The following is a 23,292-nucleotide window of genomic DNA, read 5'->3' on the forward strand; positions in this document are numbered from 1 at the left end:
ATTAGGGTGTACTAAACTGATTAATCACAAGATTAATGTGCACCCAGAAACACCACCAATCTTCGTACAAGCCTACCGAATCTCAGCGTACGCTTGCAAACCAGTATGTCGATGAATGTTAAAACTTGGAATTATTGAGTCATCAGTCTCCCCGTGGAATGCCCCATTATTCTTCGTGCCCAACCGAAATGGAGAAATACGTACGGTAGTAGATTACCGTAAACTAAACAATCACACAATCCCAGACTGATTTCCCATGCCATTGCTAAGCGACGTCCTACAGAATATTGGACCAGAAAATAATGTATTGTCCATGATTGATCTACTAAATGGTTATTACCAAATTCCGGTTGTACAGGAATCACGTAAATACACTGCCTTTTCCACAAATTGAGGACACTATCAATATAGAAGGATGCCCATGGGACTGAGGACAGCCCTGGGCACATTCCAGCGTCTTATGAATTACGTATTGTCCAGAATTTTAGGACAAGGAATATTTATTTATCTTGACGATATTATAATCGCAACGAAAGATATCACAGGACATATCAAGAAATTAAACTTACTCTTACAAAAGCTTGGTGATGCTGGTTTAAAAATTAAGCTTTCTAAATGCAAATGTTGCTTTAAGGAAATAAATTTCTTAGGCCACAAATTAAGTTCTAATGGTATTCACACCACTAATGGCAAAATACAAGCAGTGAGAGATTTTCCTGAACCCACTACGACTGACGAAGTAAGACAATTTTTAGGTCTAGCTGGGTACTATAGGTCATTCGTACAACAATTCTCTCATATAGCCTTTCCTCTATTCCAACTACTCAAAAAAGATGCTATATTCCAATGGGAAGAAGAACAAAAACAAGCATTTACAAAACTAAAACTTAAACTAACAAATGCACCTTGTTTGTCATATCCGGATTTCACAAAATCATTATTATCTGGACAGATGCATCATTTAAAGGATTAGGGGCTGTACTGATGCAGGAAGATAATAGAGGAAAGAATCAACCAATTGCTTTTGCCAGCAGACAAACAAAAGTTGTAGAAAAAAATTATTGCACTACAAACTTAGAGGCACTTGCAGTGGTTTTTGCATTACAAAAGTTTCGAGATTTGGTATATGGTTACGAAATACACTTATTCACCGACCATAAACCACTGGTGGGTATGTTTAAAGAAAAACTCCTCTCTGGGAGGAGAGTAAGATGGAAATGTACAATCGAAAACTACAATGTAAATATACACTCTATACTGTACAAGGCAAAATGAATATAGTAGCCGACGCATTATCTAGGAACCCGAACACAATTCAGGTCGCGGCATTGATCTCAAAGGGGACATCCCAAACCACGATGATATCGCAAAAGCACAAAGACTTGACCCAATATGGTGTAAAGTTATATACAAGTTAGAAAGTGGAGATGACATACAATTACCCAAACTGCATGTACCACTCGAACAATTCACAATAGTCAATAATACAGTACTTTATACAAGATCAACCCGAAACAACCAAAACGCCAAAGAAACACTAACCAATTGGTAGTACCTAATTACATGATACCTCAGGTATTACGAGCGATACACGATAGCCCACATGCAGGACATCATGGAAAGGATAGGACATTCAAACAAGCCCAGCTGTTATATTACTAGCCTTCATTACGAAAAGATATAAACAATCATATAGACAGATGCGAATCATGTGCAAAACACAAAGAATACCCAATTTCACCAGCACCGATGGGTAATTACCCTGTACCACATCAACCATGGGACGTTGTCGCCGTTGATTTACTCAAGATGCCATTATCATACAATAATAACCAATACCTATTCGTAGCAACGGACCATTTTCCCGTTATGTAATTTTAGCTCCAATTAAAGATAAAACAGCAGAGACAGTAGCAAAGGCAATAATAGATAATATAATATGTCGCTTTACTACCCCAAAGGTACTAATAAGTGACAATGGAGGAGAATGTAATTCTGATATCTTACAAGAAATATGTAAACAATACATCAAAAAGGTTAAAGTTTTAGCCTATCACCCAGCTTCTAATGGGTTAGTAGAGAGACAAAACAAAAAAGTATTAGATGTGCTACGACACATTCTCAATGAAAATTATGCAAGCTGGGACTATTGGATTCCTAGTGTAGAAGCCTCAATTAATGGATCTATAAATAAATCCATAGGTGACGCACCACATTTCATTATATATGGGACAGATAAAAAACTACCATATGAGCTCCTAGAAGGTGACAGTCTGCCCACATACAATTACAATGATTAAACTCCGTTTACGTGAATTCCAGGACATACACAAAAGAGTAAAAAAACAATTGACGATATCCAAGGAAGAAATGACGGAGGCATTTAATAAAAAGGCAAGAGATTCGCATATCAGCTTAGGAGACATTGTTTATGGTATCATTCATACGAGAGAATAAATTATCCCCCAAATATGAGGGCCCATACAGAGTAATTAACATAAAAGCAAACAAAGTTTTAATTAAGTCACTGTCAAGTGGCGAAGAGAAACAAGTTCATACTGACCATTTAAAACGAGTTTCAGGGGAACTATCCAATAATTATTCAGCCTCGGATACAACCGAACAAGCGAATGTAACTCATGAAACCAATCAAGAAAACAACAATAATTACAAAAATAAATTAAGGTCATATACCAAACAATCAAACATAGGTGCAACTGTTCCAATAAAATCTTCAGTACATCATTTACGAGATTTAAATATCGATTTAAACTCCTATAAATGAAATAACAATCAAGTTATTGTTCTACGTTTCAACCGTAACGCACATCATCACTATCATCGACCACAGCATGACCATATCAGAAAATTAATAGATTTTTTTTGTCGGTAGGTAACGATGAAGGGCCTTATGGTATGGATTCTCCTCTACATAGCAAGAGGATATGCTCACTTAGACCCCCAACACATAGTACGGCAAGGATGCCTCATAGCTCCAACGGCCACGACGTCAATCGTGAAAGATGTCATGAGTACTGAAATAAATCTGGATTACTTATATGAATTACCTTCTTATCTAGAAAATATCGCAAGACCAATGAGAACCAAGATAATTTCATCACAGGACATAACTCAGCCATGAAGATAATTGTGAAAAATCTGAAAAAGGCGGAAAACATAGCGCTCGAAAGTGTAGATAAAATAAATGACATGGAAGGTAACATAACACTTTTCCAACACTTCTCCATCATCACGGAACACATTGACACAATTCTTCTCCAGTTAGACAACACTAGAGTTCGTTACAGGGCACTTATGCAAGGAATTTCGAATGCCGGTGAATGCAAGATCACAAATGACTTACTTCCAGTTCATGAGCTACGTCAGATAATTAGTCAAGGCATACATAAACATAAATTGAAGCTTTTGTTCCGAAGTAGGGATTTCATGCAATATTATCCATATTTAGAAGCAACACTAACACCAACATCAGTAATAGTTCATGTACCATTCATAACTGATGACCTGTTCACAGTATACCAAATACACCCCTTCCCTTCTAAGAATAATAACACTTTGGTCATCATCAACATCAACACAGACACCGAATTCATCATGGTCTCCAAGAGACGGAACACTGTCACTTTCGCAAGTGAATCAACGATTGAACGAAAGTGCCGCACATCCTTATATCAGTTCACCTTTGTCCTGCGTATATTTTCACGTTTCAGCCTACTGATACAGTCCCTTGTGAAATGGCTATCATAGGAAATCTCAATATTCATAATCATTGCAATTTCACTTTTGCTCCAGATAAGCTTGTACACCATCAACGCATCGGACACTCACAGTTTTTTTATTTCACTCATAACACATCAGTTTACATAGTCTGTCCAGATATACCACCATCTCATACTTCAGCATCAGGATTATACATAGCACCAGACTACTGTGCGGTATTTACACCATCCATGTCCACTTTATCCACCATCAATCACTACGCCATCCTCAATCATACACACAAACATTTCCACCCACTGCCTGATTTGGACTTAAACATGAGCACAAGTATTAACTTGACCTCACCTAAGTTTGAAACTATGCAACTGATCAATGAAACAATGAAGCCCTAGGATGATTTGAGTTTGAGTATGATCAACCCATACTATGTGTATAGCCCAGCACCTACTGTCTTTATAATCTTCTGTATTGTATTTGCAGTAGTGCTGTTCGCAATGCACAGAATGCATGCAAGAATTGCAAATTTGGAGTCAGTATTTAGTGGGGTTAGAATTAGCATCCACACCAACCCCCCTGTATGAAGTGTACATATTTTGTATATACAAGTAGTATTAATTTTTATATATATATATATATATATATATATATATATATATATATATATATATATATATATATATATATATATATATATAAAGAAGAAGAAGAAGAATGACCCATGATATAGGAGTATACAAGTAACATTATCTCAATATGAAATATTAATAACTCTTACCATAATCTTAACTTTGAACTATTTTTTTTTTTAATAGATGCATATTACTATTATACTGTACATACACATTTTACAAGATGTAATACAATAACCAGTTTAACCATATTCATTTATGTATACAACTTGTTTAAAATGTATTATTACTTGATCATTACAATATTATACCTATACAATATTGTAATCAATATTATGTATTAAGAATTAAGAAGAAGACTATTATGTATTAATAGATTAGCATATGTCACTGATGATTGCTGTCGGAGGACCTCAAGCGGCGTGACCGAGCAATGTCAGGACTCCATATTATATAAATACAAATCATATTAGATTGCATGATGGATAGATAGATAGTTAAATAGATAGATAGATAGACAGACAGATAGAAGCAGCAAGTCAGGGGATGAGATAGGTAGTGTGTCTGCGAGAATCGAGCAATGGTAAACATGCTTACACACTCTAACTCAAGGAATGCTTGATAGGCACACAAACAATGCCTCGTGACCATACACACACATACACACATACTCACACACAGGCTTCTAGAACATTTCAACAACAGTGTAACACACGTGACACAACCCCTGCTACACCAGAATTTAGGAAGCGAGCTCAGAAGGAGGTTAGCCATAGAACCGACAGGTAGTGGAGAGAGTGAATAAGAAGAGGGGTCCAACTAGACTTACTTAGTATATTAAGTCTCTGTAATACATACGTTGCTCAACTTAGACTTTCTCTGAAGATAATAAATCAAGATCAACTCCCTGTATTCATCTTTAACTCCTCCTGCTCTTCAATTAACTCGACTCACCTATTACAAGAATTAAGAGTTACATATATAAATATGTTGGCTACAAAGCTTTAACATGGTTTACTCCCGGAATTCTTGCATATTGCGACTCATGATGGCTTTCACAACCACACCAAGCAAAGGAAAAGTGAATAAAGTAAATCCAGATAAAATAAGTATAAGTTACTGTGTAAGTGAAATATTGTTTACTACTGTACTGTACTGTACTGTATACAGAGGTGGAGTATGGTACAGTATTGTACCTATGACCCCTAGGGTTAATGTGCATTATTACACTACTGATGCCTTGGATTTACCTGTAATACACCTGCAACACACTTAACGAGTGAGTTGGAAAAAGATCGTATTACTGTAATTTTATTTATTTCTTAAATGTTTGGGAGGTGTTTAAGGGGCTGTTCAGAGAGCCTTTCCACCAGTCCGGAATTTTAGTTAATCCGGAAATCCCAATGTCCCCTGCATTCCAGATTAAAATTATGTGTATATATATATATATATATATATATATATATATATATATATATATATATATATATATATATATATATATATATATGTGTGTGTTAAATATGTATTGTATATATATATTTATTACATATATAGTGTACACACACAGACACACACACACAGACACAGACACAGACACACACACACACACACACACACACACACACACATATATATATATATATATATATATATATATATATTATAGGGCTCAATGCAAGAAGGGCCAATGTCAAAAAAAGAGGTTTTGAGAAATGTGCGTTTAAAGTTTGAGTTTACTAAAATTCATGTAAGATGAAGAGACAAAAGTAATTTTTTCAATGCTATTTAAGTCAAGTAGCAATCACATATGCCTTTTTCAGTACTAAAAGCAGCTTTGTAAATATATATATATATATATATATATATATATATATATATATATATATATATATATATAGGGAGAGAGAGAGAGAGAGAGAGAGAGAGAGTATTTTCCTATGACATTGATAATTTTTTCCTATTCGGTAATAATTAGCACATTTTTTAAATAAAATTATTGTTACATGTTTTTAACTGAATTTTAAATTTACTTAAGTGTAATTTCCATATTCGAAAATTATATATTTTCTTCATAAAAATCATTCCTGAATTCAAACATCAGCCACATCTCCAAAAATTTTAAGAAAATCCTTTTTCAGCATTTAAAGACTAGTGAGAAATTACACTCTGGTGTCATCATCTAAATAATCATCATCTACACCACCCGCTGCCTGTAGGCTCCTGTAGGAATGTCTACTTCCAGCAGAAATCAGAGGGAGGAGATCAGTCAGGTCCTTCAACTTTTTGGGCGCAAGTTTCCGTGGTCCGTCTTCTAGTTGTGTCATAGCATCCTCCCTAAGACTCTGGCGACATTGGCCTTTGGAGCACTGAAAGACCTATATTTTACAAGCTCCCTGGTACCCTTATCTCCATATGAGCAATTTTTGACATTCGCCCTTCTTGCACTCAGCCCTATTTTATATATATATATATATATATATATATAGATAGATAGATAGATAGATAGATAGATAGAGATAGATAGATTGATATATGTATATATATATATATATATATATATAGTTAGATAGTTATAGATATATATATATATATATATATATATATAATATGTGTATTATATATATTGTATTATATATATTACATATATGTATATATTTTTATACATATATTGTACATACATATATATATATATATATATATATATATATATATATATATATATATATATATATATATATATATATATATATATATATATATATCAGATAGGTAAATAGATAGATATGGATATAGATATAGATATAGATATATATTGTCGTAAGAAGGGGCGCTCATCATCCATTCACAGTGAAATATGTGATGAACGGTATGTGTGTTGAAAGAAAAGGAATCTAGGGAGCGCGATAGAGGCAGAAGGACAGAGGAGAGCTAAACTGGTGATGAAAAAAGAGAAGGGGTGTTAATAAGAAAAGATGGAAGTGTTAGGTAGGGAGAGAAGAGAGAGTTGTTAGGCGAAGAGGAAGAGAGAGGTATTGGGTGAGAGAGGGAACACAGAGGTGTTAGTTGGGGGAAGGAAGAGAGAGGTGTTGGGGTGAGGGAGGAAAGAGAGAGGTATTAGGTGAGGGAGGGATGAGAGAGGTGCCAGGTGAGGGAGGAAGAGAGAGGTGTTAGGTGACAGAGAGAAAAGAGAGGTGTTAGGTTAGGGAGAGAAGAGAGAGTTGTTAGGTGAGAGAGGGAAGAGAGAGATGTTACTGCAGGTGAGGGAGGAAGGGTATTGATATGTATGACAGACAGGTGGATGGTGTGGAGAAACATAATTTCCCCAAGTAATTTATTAGTCTGCCACGGACATCTACACATTTCATGGCTCATATCTGAATAATTAATATCGTCTGAGATGAATTATTCCAGTGCTTCAACAACTTCGAGATTCTTAGAATAAGAAATTGACAAAGTGTAAAAAAAATCGAGGAACAAGGCGGTCTGGGGAGGAGTTTCCAGGAAAAAAGTTGGGTTTGGAACGACAAATGTGAAGAATAGTGAAACTGGGAAAATGTTTATAGATAGATGCAGTAGATAGATAGATACAGAACTAGATAGCTAGATAGGTAGACAGATAGATATATATAAAGAAATGTGGGTTTAGTAAATGGATATTGTCAGAAACACTATGAACAGAACTTGGAGTAGAGGGAGTGAAAAGTCCTAACAAATATCATGAATGGGAAGGAGAGTGAGGTAGGTGGATATTGTGAAGAAATAAACTGAGTGGCAGTTGGGATGGGCCAAGTGAGCGAGGCTGAGAAATAATATGAATGAAGAGAGGAGTGAGGTAAGTGGACAGTGTTAAGTGGAATATGAATGGAAATGTCGGTGGGTAAACTGGACACTGTGAAGAAATAATGTGAACAGAAAGACCAGTGGAATAGGAGGCGAGTGATACACCATGCATGAATGGAAATGGAGGTGAGGTAAGTGAATAGTGCATAAAAGTAAAGTTATAAAGAAAACCGTATTTGCTGACTGGTGAGAATTTCGATACCCCCTAAATGCGTCAAAGTGTAAAGCTAATGGTGAGTTAAAAAAAAAAAAATAGTACTGCTGAAATGAACCAAAGACAATAAATTTACTGGTCGATCTGGGGGAAAATAAGCTGGCTTGAAACGAGGGGACGAATGTAACGTGAAACCAAAGGGAAATGAGTCTGGAGAGAGAGAGAGAGAGAGAGAGAGAGAGAGAGAGAGAGAGAGAGAGAGAGAGGTGCAGTATGCCAGTGCCTCAGGAAGGAGACTTTTCGTCTCATTAACTCTCCTCCTCTTACTGACTCCCTTCAACCTCTGTCTTTTCGCCGCACTGTTGCATCTTTATCTCTTTTTTATCGCTACTTTAATGGTCACTGCTCCTCTGAACTGTCTGCTTGCATTCCTCCACCTCTACGACGGGCGTGTAGCACTCGTCTGGCAGCAAACTCTCATCCCTTTTCTGTCCAACTCTCTAATGCAAGAGTTAACCGTTACTCCCAGTCTTTCATTTATGCAACAGGTCAGCTCTGGAACTGTCTCCCTCTGTCTGTATTTCCTGCTGCCTATGATCTCCAGTCTTTCAAACGCAGTGTGTCCGGGCATCTCAAAATGATCGGTCTTGAATTTGGCTCTCTATTGTATTTCGTTTTTCTCTTGGAGGGAACTGTTACTGCGGGCTCATGGCCTTTGGTTCCTTCTTCCTCGCATAAAAAAAAAAAAAAACAGGCAGGTAATGCGTGTTGGTAATTACAGCAACACCAGCCAGGTATATGGGAGAGAGGTGTGTGAGCTGGGAGCAGGGCAATGAAATGGGGGGGAGGCAAGGGCGTCATGGTGGCGATTTGTTTATGGCCACCCCTTACGGGATTAAGGTGTCTGGCAATACATAGTTAGATAGATAGACCAGCCAGGTAGCATCATTTCTATGTTAACAGCCGTGTACTGATCTCGCTCTGTTGATTTCACACGCCCATCAGGTTCTCTTATTTATGAACGTCACACGAACCAATGTTGAGGCGAAATGGACTGAGTTTATTTCATATTTGTCATAAAGATGTACAGTCATCATCATCATCATCTTCTTCATAAATATCGTCATCATCATCATCATCATTATCATCGTCACCATCATTATCCCCTTTCAAGCACCTCTAAAATAAGAAAATATAGATCATGACTGTCATCTGCAATGTAGCAGAAATCAAAGATGACAAATGTCCTGGCTACAAATACCTAGGTTAAGACGTATTTATCTAATAGTGATAGAAATAAGACTATATCTCTCCTGCATAGTACACAAACATACAGAAATATCGAATGCAGTGAGGGTGACCTGCATGGAAAGTTGTTGCTTAGTCCCTGTCAGTCTGGCCCAACAGATCAGCCAACCATATAAAAAACTGCTTCTTTGGGGCTGTCCTAATGGCAAAGTACAGTACATACACTGTTCAGGCAACCGACGCTTCCCCGTGGAAGACAACGCCTCACTTAGGTCAGAAAAGGATCCTTCCCTACCGCGAGGTGTAGGAATAGGAGGTTAAGCTTCTAGGTGGACTGCATCAGCTTCACTCCATCCAGGGAGCACAGGGCCACTACGTGTAGGCTCTTCGTCGGGACTTGCACGGAAAGTATATTTCTGCATCGTGAAAATAAATCCAGTACACGATATCTCATGTCTGGTTAAATTACAAGTAAAATTTATTCATCTCTAATGTATTCAAAATGGACGTATTGGGCGGGGAGGAAATACCATGTAATTTCCACCAAAAATGACATCACTCCAACTGCACGAATGGTGTAGGCAATCACCGAATATTTCATATATTCATTAATTAGCACTGAAGACATCTCGTAGCAATTTAATACACACACACACACACACACACACACACACACACACACACACACACACACACACACACACACACACACACACACACAGAGTTACTATTACTTCCAAAGTGTGGTATAAGAGATAATTTACTTATTATTTCTTCCTTCTAGTTTTACTTCTTCTTGGAGAAAACCTTATGCCACAATCCAAATGTTCTTCACACTTTTACTGGCTAACCAACAAGCCCTGTTCTCAGCATGTACTGCCAACAACCTCCGCCTTGCCCACCATCCATCACAATACCAGTTCATCTCACACACTCTTCTCTGTCCAGCATGCATTCCTTCCGTGTCTCCCCTTCCCTCCCTCAACTCACTCCAGCTCAAGCACAACATATATAGAGGAAAAATACTTGATTCTTATAGAAAAAAAAAATCTGTATTACAACTGGCAGCAATGCAGACCACTAACCATGGTGGTTCCCACTGATATGATTGGGTAGTGAAGGTATGTACAGTACCTAGATATACAGACGCCCCTCAGCTACCTCCCCATCCCCCGAGAGGAGAAAGGAGGACTGTAAGAGAAAGGCAAATTCACCTTAAGCCAACAGGATTCACATCGAGATGAGCCTCAGAACGCAGTATCAACAACAACAACAACAATGGTAGTCAACGAAAGTACCTTCAAGCTTGAAAAGTTGTAACGTCTAAATTTCCCTGAAGATAGGTGGTGGCGACCATCATCCACTCACTTGATGCAGTGCAGCCTACTTCTTCCTTAGCCTTTATCATTCTTTTTCTGTGCCTCCCCTCCTCTCTTCCTAATTCTCCCTTCTTTCCTGTCACTCCTTATTGCTTTTCCTTCCTTTACAGGTGGCTTTTCATTGAGTGACAAGCCAAATGGTTTCCTGTAAACCAAGAAACTATTTACAACGCTGGGTGGTAACCATATAACCAAACCATACGTGCTCCCTACGTGTCAACAAGTGGGTTGGTGGAGGGTTAGTGCCCCTCCCCGTAAAACAAATAGCTCAAAGTCAAATGGCCACCCCTTGTGGGATTATGGCGTCTGGCAATAGATAGATAGAAAGATATTTTGCAGTTTCGAATATTTCTCAGTACCTAGATGGTTTTGACTTCATGCTGCCAGCAACAATAAGAGTGGCAAAAACAACACAAAGAAGAAGAAGAAAAAACAGGCACTTAGTGCAACACCCGCGTCTATCAGTCTGTCTTAAGCCCGAGCATTTGACTTTGACCTAATGATCTCAAAATTTACTTCTTTCTTGCCTGACCCTTCACCCCTCTACCGAGATTTATCTAAATCAGAAACTGTAATAGCTGATCCTATCCTGTGACTTTGATTTTAAACCTTTCCCAGTTATTTTAACGATTGACTGTTTTCCTAATTACCTTGAACTTTTCCGCAGTGTTGGATCTAAGTCGAATACAGACTTTTTCAGTTACCCTCCATTGTCACTTTGACCACTGAAGTGTTGTTCTAAAAAACATCTGGTCAGCCCTTTGACCGACCCTTAACTTTCCACCGGGTTTGATGCTAATGAGATAAAAACTGTCTTAAATATTTTGTTCACACACTGGCACTCGATAAAGGCTTTGACCTTGCCTTCTGACCCTGACATCTGACTGATTATTCTCAAAATTGAATCCATTTTTCTTGCCTTATCCTCAACATTTCACCAAGTTTGGTCTAAATCGGATAAAAAAGAAAAGTTTAAGTTGATATTGCCATATAAGCCTTTGACCTAATATTATGACCTTGACCTCTGACTAAATAGGCTTAATTTCTTGGCCGTCCCTCAAGCTATCCCCAAAGTAGGGTTAAAATCATATAGAAGATTTTTGAATTCTTTTGTCCACACACACACACACACACACACACACACACACACACACACACACACACACACACACACACACACACACACACACACACACACACACACACACACACACACACACACACACACACACACACACACACACACACACACACACAAACACACACACACACACACACACACACACACACACACACACACACACACACACACACACACACACACACACACACACACACACACACACACAAACACACACACACACACACACACACACACACACACACACACACACACACAAACACACACACACACACACACACACACACACACACACACACACACACACACACACACACACACACACACACACACACACACACACACACACACACACAAACAAACGGCAGACGATAGATAACACCCTCTCTAGCTTCGCGAGGGCGGGTGTAATCAATGGCACTAACTCATGCTGGATCAGTAGCAATTTAATGAGCCAGAAGTGGAGTATATTCACTGCATACTTACAGTTTCCAACTCTCTCTCTCTCTCTCTCTCTCTCTCTCTCTCTCTCTAAAACACTACCAAGACAGCCTTAAAGATCTTCAGGCTTAAGTGCAAAGGAAGGTATTAGGGGATGAAGTGAGAGAATTAGAACTGTCATAATCATCCTGGGTATGGTGTAATGCACAGTACAGATGGACAGTGAGTTTATTGAACTCAATGACGTACAATGGGCCCAAAAAGTGCATTGAGAAAGTAAAGGAATGCTGTTTTGTACAATAGTTGGATGTGGTTTTGTGTGTGTTTGATTAGCAGCCGTTTTCTTTAACATGGGTTGCTGGATTCTCCAACCCGAGGGTTCTTTGCAGTAGACTGAAACCATAGCGTGTGTTTTCAGTTAACTTGAGAGAGATTGACTTCGTGGACTTTAAAAATCAGCTGTTACGAGTCAAGACGTTCAGGAGATAACATTCTATTTACTGTATTGAGAAGAAAGATAAATGTTTTAAGGCAAAGGATGCAGACTGAAGGTGTCCGTGTGCGAGAGTATCACTGGGATAGCAGTGATGCCTGACAATCCATCTGCTGTGCCCTGTGGAAGGTTTGTGTTGGATATACCCATTCAGGGTTTACAATACTTGACCTCGGGGTATGAGAGTGGGTCAGGCAGGGGTCGTTTTGGGTGAAACTCCCTCTTGGCAAACCCGAGACGGCAGCCTTTATCACACGCGTTGGTAAAGGCCTCTTGGTGTGGTGAGGAAGGTGTGTGTTGCGAGAGGAGAAGATTTAGAGTGGGTGAGTGGAGGCGGCGTGGCTGACACTGTAGATCTCCCCGCTCAGGTTTTATGGCCCAGGAACACGGAGTCCTCGCTAATAAATGAAGGTACATTTGCATTATGGACCTTTGGTGGGGTCTGGAAGAGGGAAGGATTTACAGTTTAAACGGCTTGCATTACCCTCACTTATGATAATTAAATTAGCTAATTTACATGTATATTACATAGACAGATATCAGCATAAAATAAAAGAGATCGTTTGCATCCACAGCCTTCTTGTGTTCTCTCCAAAGATCAGCCATTAAAATTCATCCATACTTTTTACAGAATTATCATGCAAAATTATTCTGTTTCGACTTACAAAACTTAACATGTGTTAGAAATTGTTTATGCCGAGGATTTTAGAGCTAGCACTCTAAACCCTTCTTCTTTTTCTTCTTCTTCTTCTTCTTCTGCTGCTGCTGCTGCCGCTGCTGTTCCCTTTTATCTCTTCAGAGTAACGACGTATTTTGTTATGGCACTTTCCAGACGATTTTAATCATCTTACAGGAAAAATAGTGCAATGATGGAGTCAACGAAAGCTATCCCGAACCGCCACAATTCGAAAAGTGAATTCCCAGTTAAATAAAATCACCCATAGAACACAAATAACGAACTACAAAAAGACTTCATCGGATTAAAGGCGTTAACCTTGGCGACACTACAGTCAAAAGGCTGAGATTTAATGTACAGTACGGAATATTTGGCATCAGCATCTCTCCATGGTTGCTTACTCTGTATATAGATGGGATTACAAAAGAGATACAAGGTAGGGCAGTGGATGTTGGAGCGGCATTAATAAGAGAGGAGAGCATTTGGAAACTTCCTGTTCTGTTGTTTGCAGGAGATGCTGTATTGTTATGTGAAGATGAAGGGGAACTTCAAGGCTGTGCGGATGAGTTTGGCAGACCGTGTAAGAAACGGAATCTAAAGGTCAATGTAGGGAAGAATGAAGTCATGGTCTTCGAGAGAAATGAAGTCACTGAATGCACAGTGAGGCTGAATGATGAAGAAAAGGAATATGTGAGTGCATTTAAGTACTTGGGTAGTGTGATGAGTAAGGATGGAAGTTTGGAGGATGAAATGCTTGAAAGGGTACAACAGGGAAGAAACGGATGTGGAAATTGTACTCAAAGGGTAAGAGACGGAGTGAATGATTTAGATAAATCACTGCATCATTGATAACTCATGGGTGCTGTAAATCCTTATCTAGTGGCATTTGATGTTTTTCTCAGAATCAATTAAACCTGTGGAAATTATATGACCTGAATGATGGACATGGTTGCGGTGAGGCTCTAATGATAGTACTATATTCTATTTACAACTCCAGCTTTCACGATTTCAGTGGTGGTAATGATCCTGTTCTAATACTAATCACTTGTCCCAAAGACACACATTGACACCAAACTTGACATGGACCTGCTCTGACATAACGAGCATGCCCAGGCGATTTTTCAGCTCATTCTACCCAGCAGTATGACCTGTAGTGGGTTCCCAATGTCTGGCGAAAAAGCGGGCACAAAAGTGTTCCTGGCCAGCGCTCAACTGACCCCATGCCATTATAATTTACACCATCATTGTCAGCTTGTCATTCCGCGTCTTTTGATGTATGGCACGTCGAAATCCTATCGTGTTAAATGCGGACAGACACAAACAGACAACGCTTATTCGCACAGTATTACTGATATTGTTTTTGGTACCAGGTATGTGGGTGATATTTCTGATGGGACGATGATGGTAAGTATTTTGAAGATAATATACTGATAATGATGATTAATACGGTGATTATGATGATGCTCACATCATGGTGGTGTAAGCAGTGGTATTTTGTTAATGATGATGATGATGAAGAGGAAAATGGTGATGGTGGTGATAATGATGGTTATAGATAATGATGATGCCTCCCCTGGAGCTGCGTATGAAGGCGATATTGCGTGCAGTTGCGTGCACAAGTGAGCAGGTGATGTCCAGAGATAAAAACAGGTCATATATATATATATATATATATATATATATATATATATATATATATACATACACACTCGTGTGTGTGTGTGTGTGTGTGTGTGTGTGTGTGTGTGTGTGTGTGTGTGTGTGTGTGTTTGCGTTTAAACCCTTTGCTGATATATGATTTTGTATATGAAAATTATTTGTTGTGTCTCCTAAGTAATAATATTCAAAATGAAAATAATACAGGTTGCATTTTTATTCTTTCTAAATGATCATATACCTAAAACAAGTACACAGCACTCAAGACAACGCATATCTCCGCCAACACCTACACCAGACAACTCAGATTACCACCAAAATTTATTAAACTCTTCCTTGCCCATGACCCACAGATCCACAAAATTTCATAAAACCCCATCAATAACCTTTTGAGATCTAGAAGCCCCCTCCCCCCCAAAAAAAAAGCAAAAAAAAAAATCTTCAAACAGGACTCGCTCATATCAACTCCAGAATTTAATTAACGTTATTCCTTGATCAATGGCCCACTAGTCCATAAAATTTAACTAAAATCCATCAATAACTTTTTGGTATATAATGTGGACAAACAAACAGGGGTGAATATATAACCTCCTTGAACTTTCGTTGGCGGAAGTAATAAATATTTCCTTTGTAGCAGCAGTAGTAATAGTAGAGGAACCTGGGTCTGTTTGATTAAGCGGACCTATCAACCGCAGGCAATCAATCTTCTCTGTAGGGCTGTTCAGTGCCGTGAACCGATGTTTCCGAGTGGTGGACAGCGCCTCGCCACAGCGAAGCGCTGGGAAGAAGATGGAGGCTTGGTTCCTGGATGGACGCTGCTTTTGTTTTTCTCCACCCAGTTAACAGGGGCACCATAGTAGTCTCCACATCACCCAGTTATTTGATTATATGGTTACCACCCAGGGTTGTAAATGGCTTCTGTGTTCCAGGAAGCCATAGCCTTGTCACTCATTGTAGAGTCACCTAAAGGCAGCGCTACATCAAGTGAGCGGATGATGGGTGGCCACAATAAACATATTTTAGGGGATATTTTTTAGGACTCACTAGGGGACTCCTTAAGTATTTATTTGATCTTAAGTGTATTTAAGGGAGATGAACCTCACCAAAAATCCCTGCGTAATGAACACACACACACACACACACACACACACACACACAACCTGACCTACACCACTCAGTTTCACACATAAAGCGACTCCGTGAAACAAGCAAGCCAGAGTTATAGCGACACAGGAAATTATCGACCATAAATTCACAAGCCACGTCCGGGGCCACGCGTCTTGCTACCAGTGTTTCAGTCTGTCTCTGTTTATCTATATTTCTTCCGTCATATGTATTTACCGGGTATTTGTGACTATTAATCTGACTTTTGCTTATTACCGCATCGCTTATGAAGGAGTGTTGGCATAAATCCTCCATGCTCCTCTGTCTTCATTCAAGAACGACCCCTTCTCACGACAAGGTACGCCTCTGCATACCTGTATAATACACGAGAGTCTCCCTCCATCTGGTTCTTGGGCCACCTCTCCATCCAGTAACTAAAATCTCATACACCACCATATCTCACTTCTCTCACATGCTTCCCTATATTGAGAGAGAGAGAGAGAGAGAGAGAGAGAGAGAGAGAGAGAGAACTGAGGTAAGAATGGGGTGAAAAATAAAAATACTAGAGTGCTGGTGAACAAAAAAAAACATGATTAGAGGAAGAGGGCATTTTATGGAACTGCTGAATACAGAGAACGAAATCAGTATTAATAAGTTTTAATATAAGTGACAGGGGATGGCTAAGAGAAGAAGCGAGGCGAGCAGGGAGGAAAGGATCAGTAGGAAGGAGAGGTGCGATGAACCGAAGGAAGTCATAACTAGGACTACACCAGGAAATGATGAAATGTGAGGCAAAATGTTGAAGCATAAGGGAGAACTAGTGACTGAATGGATCTGAAAAATTGCAACTTGGTCTCGAATGAAGGCCGAGTGTCAGAGTACTGGGACGAAATGTAAAAGCTCCCCTGTACAGAGGAGACATGAGGGAGGTGTGTGACAGTTATTGAAGTATTTGTATTCTCAGTATGCTAGGGAAAAAGTACAGTTGGATACGTATCGACAGCATGAAGAAGAAAACTGATAAACTAATTGGACAGGAACAATGGCCTTTAGGAAGGGAAGGGGATGTGTAGACCAGAGTGTAACTGTAAGATGTATACTAGAAAAAATATCTAGAGAAGGAATATAATTTGTATGCTACCCTCATAGATATGGAAAGAGACAGAAAAGGCTTGTTTAAAGTTGTCAAAATATGTACCATACAGGTGAATATGATGAATGTAGCCAAGAGTATGGATGAGGGCGTAAAAGTTAACAGTGTGTGTGTGGAAAATAAACTGATTTCTTTGAAAGCCGAACCTTCCCAGGGGTCAGTCTAGAACCAGTTGTCATTGATTTATTGGCTTACTGAGAGATCAGTTTGAAATTAGGTCCTACATGAACCTTATTGTTAAAGATTCTTATGTCCACACACACACACACACACACACACACACACACACATATATATATATATATATATATATATATATATATATATATATATATATATATATATATATATATATATATATATATATAATTTTCAATAATATAAATCAAACGTTAAAACGTCTTTTTAGGCCCATTTCTAGTTTAGGGTCCATATTCATTAAAGTTATGTACAATACGTATAAAATCTGAAGCACAGTCGTATCCCTAAAGACTCATGTTTTAAGAATTTTGATTAATGCAAAGATATTTATTAGTACTATTTCTGATTCACTGAGTGGTCTTCTTGGTCCGTATTTTGTTCCTCTTTGGGTGAATAGCCGCGAGGGTGTGGCAGGAAAAAGCAAATACTATAGTCACGGCGTGCGGCTCTGAGGTTGTTGTTATCGTGCCATGGCAACCTACCACTCAAGAGTGCGTCTGATTTCGTGTATGAGACGCATGTGATTCATGCATAATAAGTTCGTGTATAATAATATCCGTGTATAATATATTTATGCATAATAATGATTCGTGTACAAGATGATACGAAATCGGACGCACTATTGAATGACAGGTTGCCAGGGTACGATAATGCCAACCTCAGAGTCAAGCGCCGTGACTATAGTAATGTACGTTCTAGTTTGAATGTTGAAGCATTTATCATGTCAGGTAACAGTCTGCTGTGTTCTCGCATTCCCTGTTCTAGTCATTGCGGTGGGAAAGCCTGACAAAACCGTCTAACAGTAGTGCATCCGTAAAATATACACCCATACCAATAACGTAAAAGCGCAGAGATCTGAATATTAAACAAAAAAGAAAAAAATGTACTCTATTTGCTTGTTATTATATTTGCATTCATACACACGCACGGGAGGCGTAATATTGGGTGGATGTTAATTCTTGGAGCCAATCCACTCTGGTCACGCTTTTTGTGGCAGCCTCAACATCCAACTCGAGTGAATTACATATTTCTTTGCTGCAAGTATGTTTATTAACCGAACAGAGTGATGCGGCAGCGATTACAGATTGTTTGTCAGTGCCGTTCTACTTCAAAGTATAATTAAAAAGTATATTCATTATAGCAGGATAAAACGTCACGAAACTCACTGCCAAGAGCCTCTAATTCCTTCATGAAAAATCAAAATCCCATTAGCTTGGTTTACTCTCACCGACAAGGAAAGTAACTTTTCATTCCTGTTTGTTTGTTTGATAGCAGGATTACCCCAAAACTAAAAGAGTGTTTTGGACCAAATTTTGTGGATAGGCAGCCCATGTCCCAGGGAACAACCGATTAACTGTTGGGATCGATCCGGATCGTATTACAGATTCTGGATCCGGAAAACACTTTTTGCGAAACCCTAATAAGTGATGAGGAAACCTAACCCATTATGAAGAGTGGTTTGGAAATCACGTTGCCCTTGTTGAAGAGACGTGCTCCACTGAGTGCCCCTCTAGTTAAAACTGCTAAAGTCCTGTAATGTGTGTGTGTGTGTGTAATTTACCGGGTCGGTCAGGATCACTTGATGGTCGTGATCGTCAGCTTTTACCCTCCCGGAAGGGAGCTGAGAGCTCATATAGTCCGATCTAAGGGCAAGGCTGTGACCTTCACACACGCACACACCCGTCCCCTTGCTCAAGGGGGACAGTAACCACCCACTTCGTCAGTGAAACTTTTCGCAACCCGAGCGAGGCGCGAACTCCCGTCCATCAGTTGGCAAGCGAGAACGTTACCACTGCACCAGCGAGTGTGTGTGTGTGTGTGTGTGTGTGTGTGTGTGTGCTGAAAACAAAGGCAATAAAAAAAAAATCCTCTATCGAAACTAATGAAGGGGTCAGTGGGTGCTATAAGAAAAAAAAAGAAAAGTGTTCAAAACCTTGGTCTTAAAATAATATCACACGCCCCTGTTTGCCACTCGGCGTAAATTGTTGGATCTGGAACGCAAAAATTCTTGTAAGTATTTTAGCACAGGACTGCCAATATTGCCCCCGTAACGCCACGCTGAGCACCTTTGTATGTGTGTGTGTGTGTGTGTGTGTGTGTGTGTGTGTGTGTAAAATGTCTTTGCTTTTTTATCCAAGGAAGATGGAACCGAAAGCTAGGAGCCGGCAAGATTGTTCCCTCTAATAAAAATAAATGAATAAATAAAAAACATGGTAACAGACAGCCAAATTCAAGATGTTAATTTTATTTATGTACACATGCATACACATATACTAATGTTAGTTGTTAAGGTCTAGTCGCATTTTTTTTTTTTTTTTTTTAAGGGGGAGGAAATTAGGAGGGGATGAGGGAAGAAAAGTGTGAAAAACAAAAGGAGAGTAGGACAGTAACAGTTTGTGAGCTGACCACTTTGCTATCTTTTGAGGCCTAGTCACGTGGACAAAACGAATATTAAAAATGGCTAGACTGCAGCTGTGACGGGAGAATGAGCTTATGAGGATTTGTACTGTGAAAAAAGATACGGGATTTATCAGACATCAGGTTGAAATACGAGCTAAGTATGGACAATAACCGGTTAATTTAACTGACGATATAAACCCTCATCCCGGCTGATATGTACAGTCGGATAAATAAACCAGCGGACGCTTAAACCCTAGTGTGACTCGCCGTAGTGTAGTAACTTTCCGACCATCATATCCGAAGCCCTCAAAGCCTATTCAGTGGCTGTTTCGAAACCAGCTATACCAGAAACTTGTACTGACTATCTGTTATGAACCTCGAACTACTTCAGTCATGTGTGTGGAAGACTGGATGAGTTACTTTAATTCAGCATGAAAGGATATGAGGGTGAGGGAGAGGAATGAGACGGTACACTAAAGACTCCGAGACTACGAGACGGTACACTAAAGACTGCTAGACGGTACACTGAAGACTGCGGGACCGCAAGACGGTAAACAAAAGACTGCGGGACAGCAAGACGGTACACTAAAGACTCCGAGACGGTACACTAAAGACTTCCAGACTCCAAGTTCCCAAGCACCATCAGGAGAAATTTCTACAGTACCTTGGATGCATTATGTATTATTGTGCCAATCCATTTTTTTTTTTTTTTTTTTTGGTATAACTATTTTTCAAGGTCACTCCAATCTCCACTTCCCAATTTTTACAGTCGTTCCCGTCAGTACCTATTTTATCATCTACAGTATAGAACATTTATTGAAAGAGAGAGAGAGAGAGAGAGAGAGAGAGAGAGAGAATATTGGGATAACTATTTTGCGAGAGAAAAAGAGAAAGGGAGGGTGAAAGGATAAATATTGATAACAGGAAGAGGCGACATGAAATATAGAAGGATGAAAAGAAGGCAGAAAAAAGAAAATGGAGTGTGTGAGGGAAGCAAGCAGAACCAGAGGCAACTCCAAACAATTTTTTTTTTTCATTTATATTAATATTTAGCGGTGAAAGGATGTCACCTAAAAATAAATGAACAAGATAGTTAGATATAGAAGTGAAACCGACGGAAATATAAGCAGTGGCTGAAACTGAAGGTAACTAATTAAAAAAACGCTTCAACCTCTAAACATACTGGGGCAAGAAGCGTTTAAAGAAAGGACAACGAAAATCTTGGAATAAAAATGCAATAGATGATGAGCAGACAAACATGGAATATGGCAGATCTGATTTAAATGCAGAATCGGATGTGTTGCTTGGGAATAGCTAATATATTCTATGTAGGAGAATGGTAGAGAGCAAGGGTAATGGGAAGTAAAAAAAAAAAATGTGGAACATCGAAGGCGAATATGGATGGACAAGAAAATATATAGCCTATAAAGCAAAAGAAGGCAAAGGAGAAGTGTGGCGGACGAGAGGGGATGTTTAAAGAACTATCTACGTCAAAAATATGAAAACTATGAAAAGTTGAAAGAAGCAGGCAGAGGAGAAAACTGAGTGAAGAGAAATCTGAATCCATTCGGAGAAAATACTGTCCGTAAAATAAGTGCCGAGAACTTAAAATGCCTTCACTGTACAAACATTGCCTTACCGAGTGTACAGCAGCCTCTGGAGAAAGACAATAACCTCGCACACCAAAGAGATACAACACCGTAAAACAAGGCAGCCGACTTCAGAAAAAGGATAAACTTGGAGCCGAGTTATAGATGACGAGGTGAATCAGGAGGGAGGGAAATGGAGTGGAGGAAACGAGAGAGGAGAGTAAAGATACAGAGGAAAACTAGGATACCTTATTGAGAGAGAAAGAGAGAGAGAGAGAGAGAGAGAGAGAGAGAGAGAGAGGAGGGACGGGGGGAATACTATCTGTCTGGTAATATATCAAGCAAGATGCCTTAGTTCTAGTAAAAGGGTTCACATAAAGCAGTTAACTCCATGTCACCCTATCCTTAGCCATCAAGTTGCTCTCCAACGAGCTCACACTATCCTCACTTATAAATCTATCCACCCCATCACTCCATCTCTTCCTCGGTCTCCCTCTCCCCTCTAGCATTTTCCTCCTCACTCACATAAACTTTCCTGGTTATTCTCTTATTCTGCATTCTCTCCACGAGGCCAGATCATCTCCACGTCCCTCATATTTTCAGCACAGCCATGTCAGCACAGCAACTGTTTGGAACTTCCTCATTTATCTGCCTGTCTCCACGTAACCCCACATGCTCCTCTAAAAAAAATCGTTTGCATTCCCTTCGCTCTTGACTTCTGTCCTCGATAAAATTCCAAACTTCACTTCCATACATTATGATGGAGATCACAGTTCTGGTTTGCAATTGTTTGATGACTTCCTAACTCAATTCCATCTTCCTTATAACTGCCTCCCTTGTGCTTGCAATTCCCTTCCCTGATGCACACTTTCTTTCACTTCATTGCTTTACTCTATGATCCTTGCACATCACGCCACCTAAATATTTCACGCCTCGATAACTCCCAGAATACAATGAACACAATTATTCATTCTATCCCACGTTTTTTCTGAAGCAGATATCGTTTTTCAGCCCACCTCAGCACATTTTTCAGCACAAAGTATATAGAAATTTCTTTGGCTCAGAAGAACAGGAGCAATGACATCAGTGCTGCTATTCCACTAGTAGTTTCACATTAGTAGTTTGTTTGCTTTATTTAATACTATTGAAATAGTACATAGGTGGTAGGTGGTGGCGACAATAATCCACTCACTTGTAGTGCTGCTTACTTCTTCCTTCACCTTAACATTCTTTTTCTGTGTCTGTCCTCCTCTCTTCCTACTGGTCCCAACTTTCCTGTCACTTTTTATTACTCTTCTTTCTTCTTCAGGTAGCAGTACATTGAATGACAAGCCTAATCGTTCCCTGCAAGCCAGGAAACCATTTACAACGCTGGGTGGTACCAATACAACCAACCCATACGTGTTCCCTACGTGCCAACAAGTGGGTTGGAGGAGGGTTAGCG

Source organism: Coenobita brevimanus, chromosome 6, assembly GCF_032717465.1.
Source record: "Coenobita brevimanus isolate Jiangsu-jjx chromosome 6, ASM3271746v2, whole genome shotgun sequence".
Classification (NCBI taxonomy): domain Eukaryota; kingdom Metazoa; phylum Arthropoda; class Malacostraca; order Decapoda; family Coenobitidae; genus Coenobita; species Coenobita brevimanus.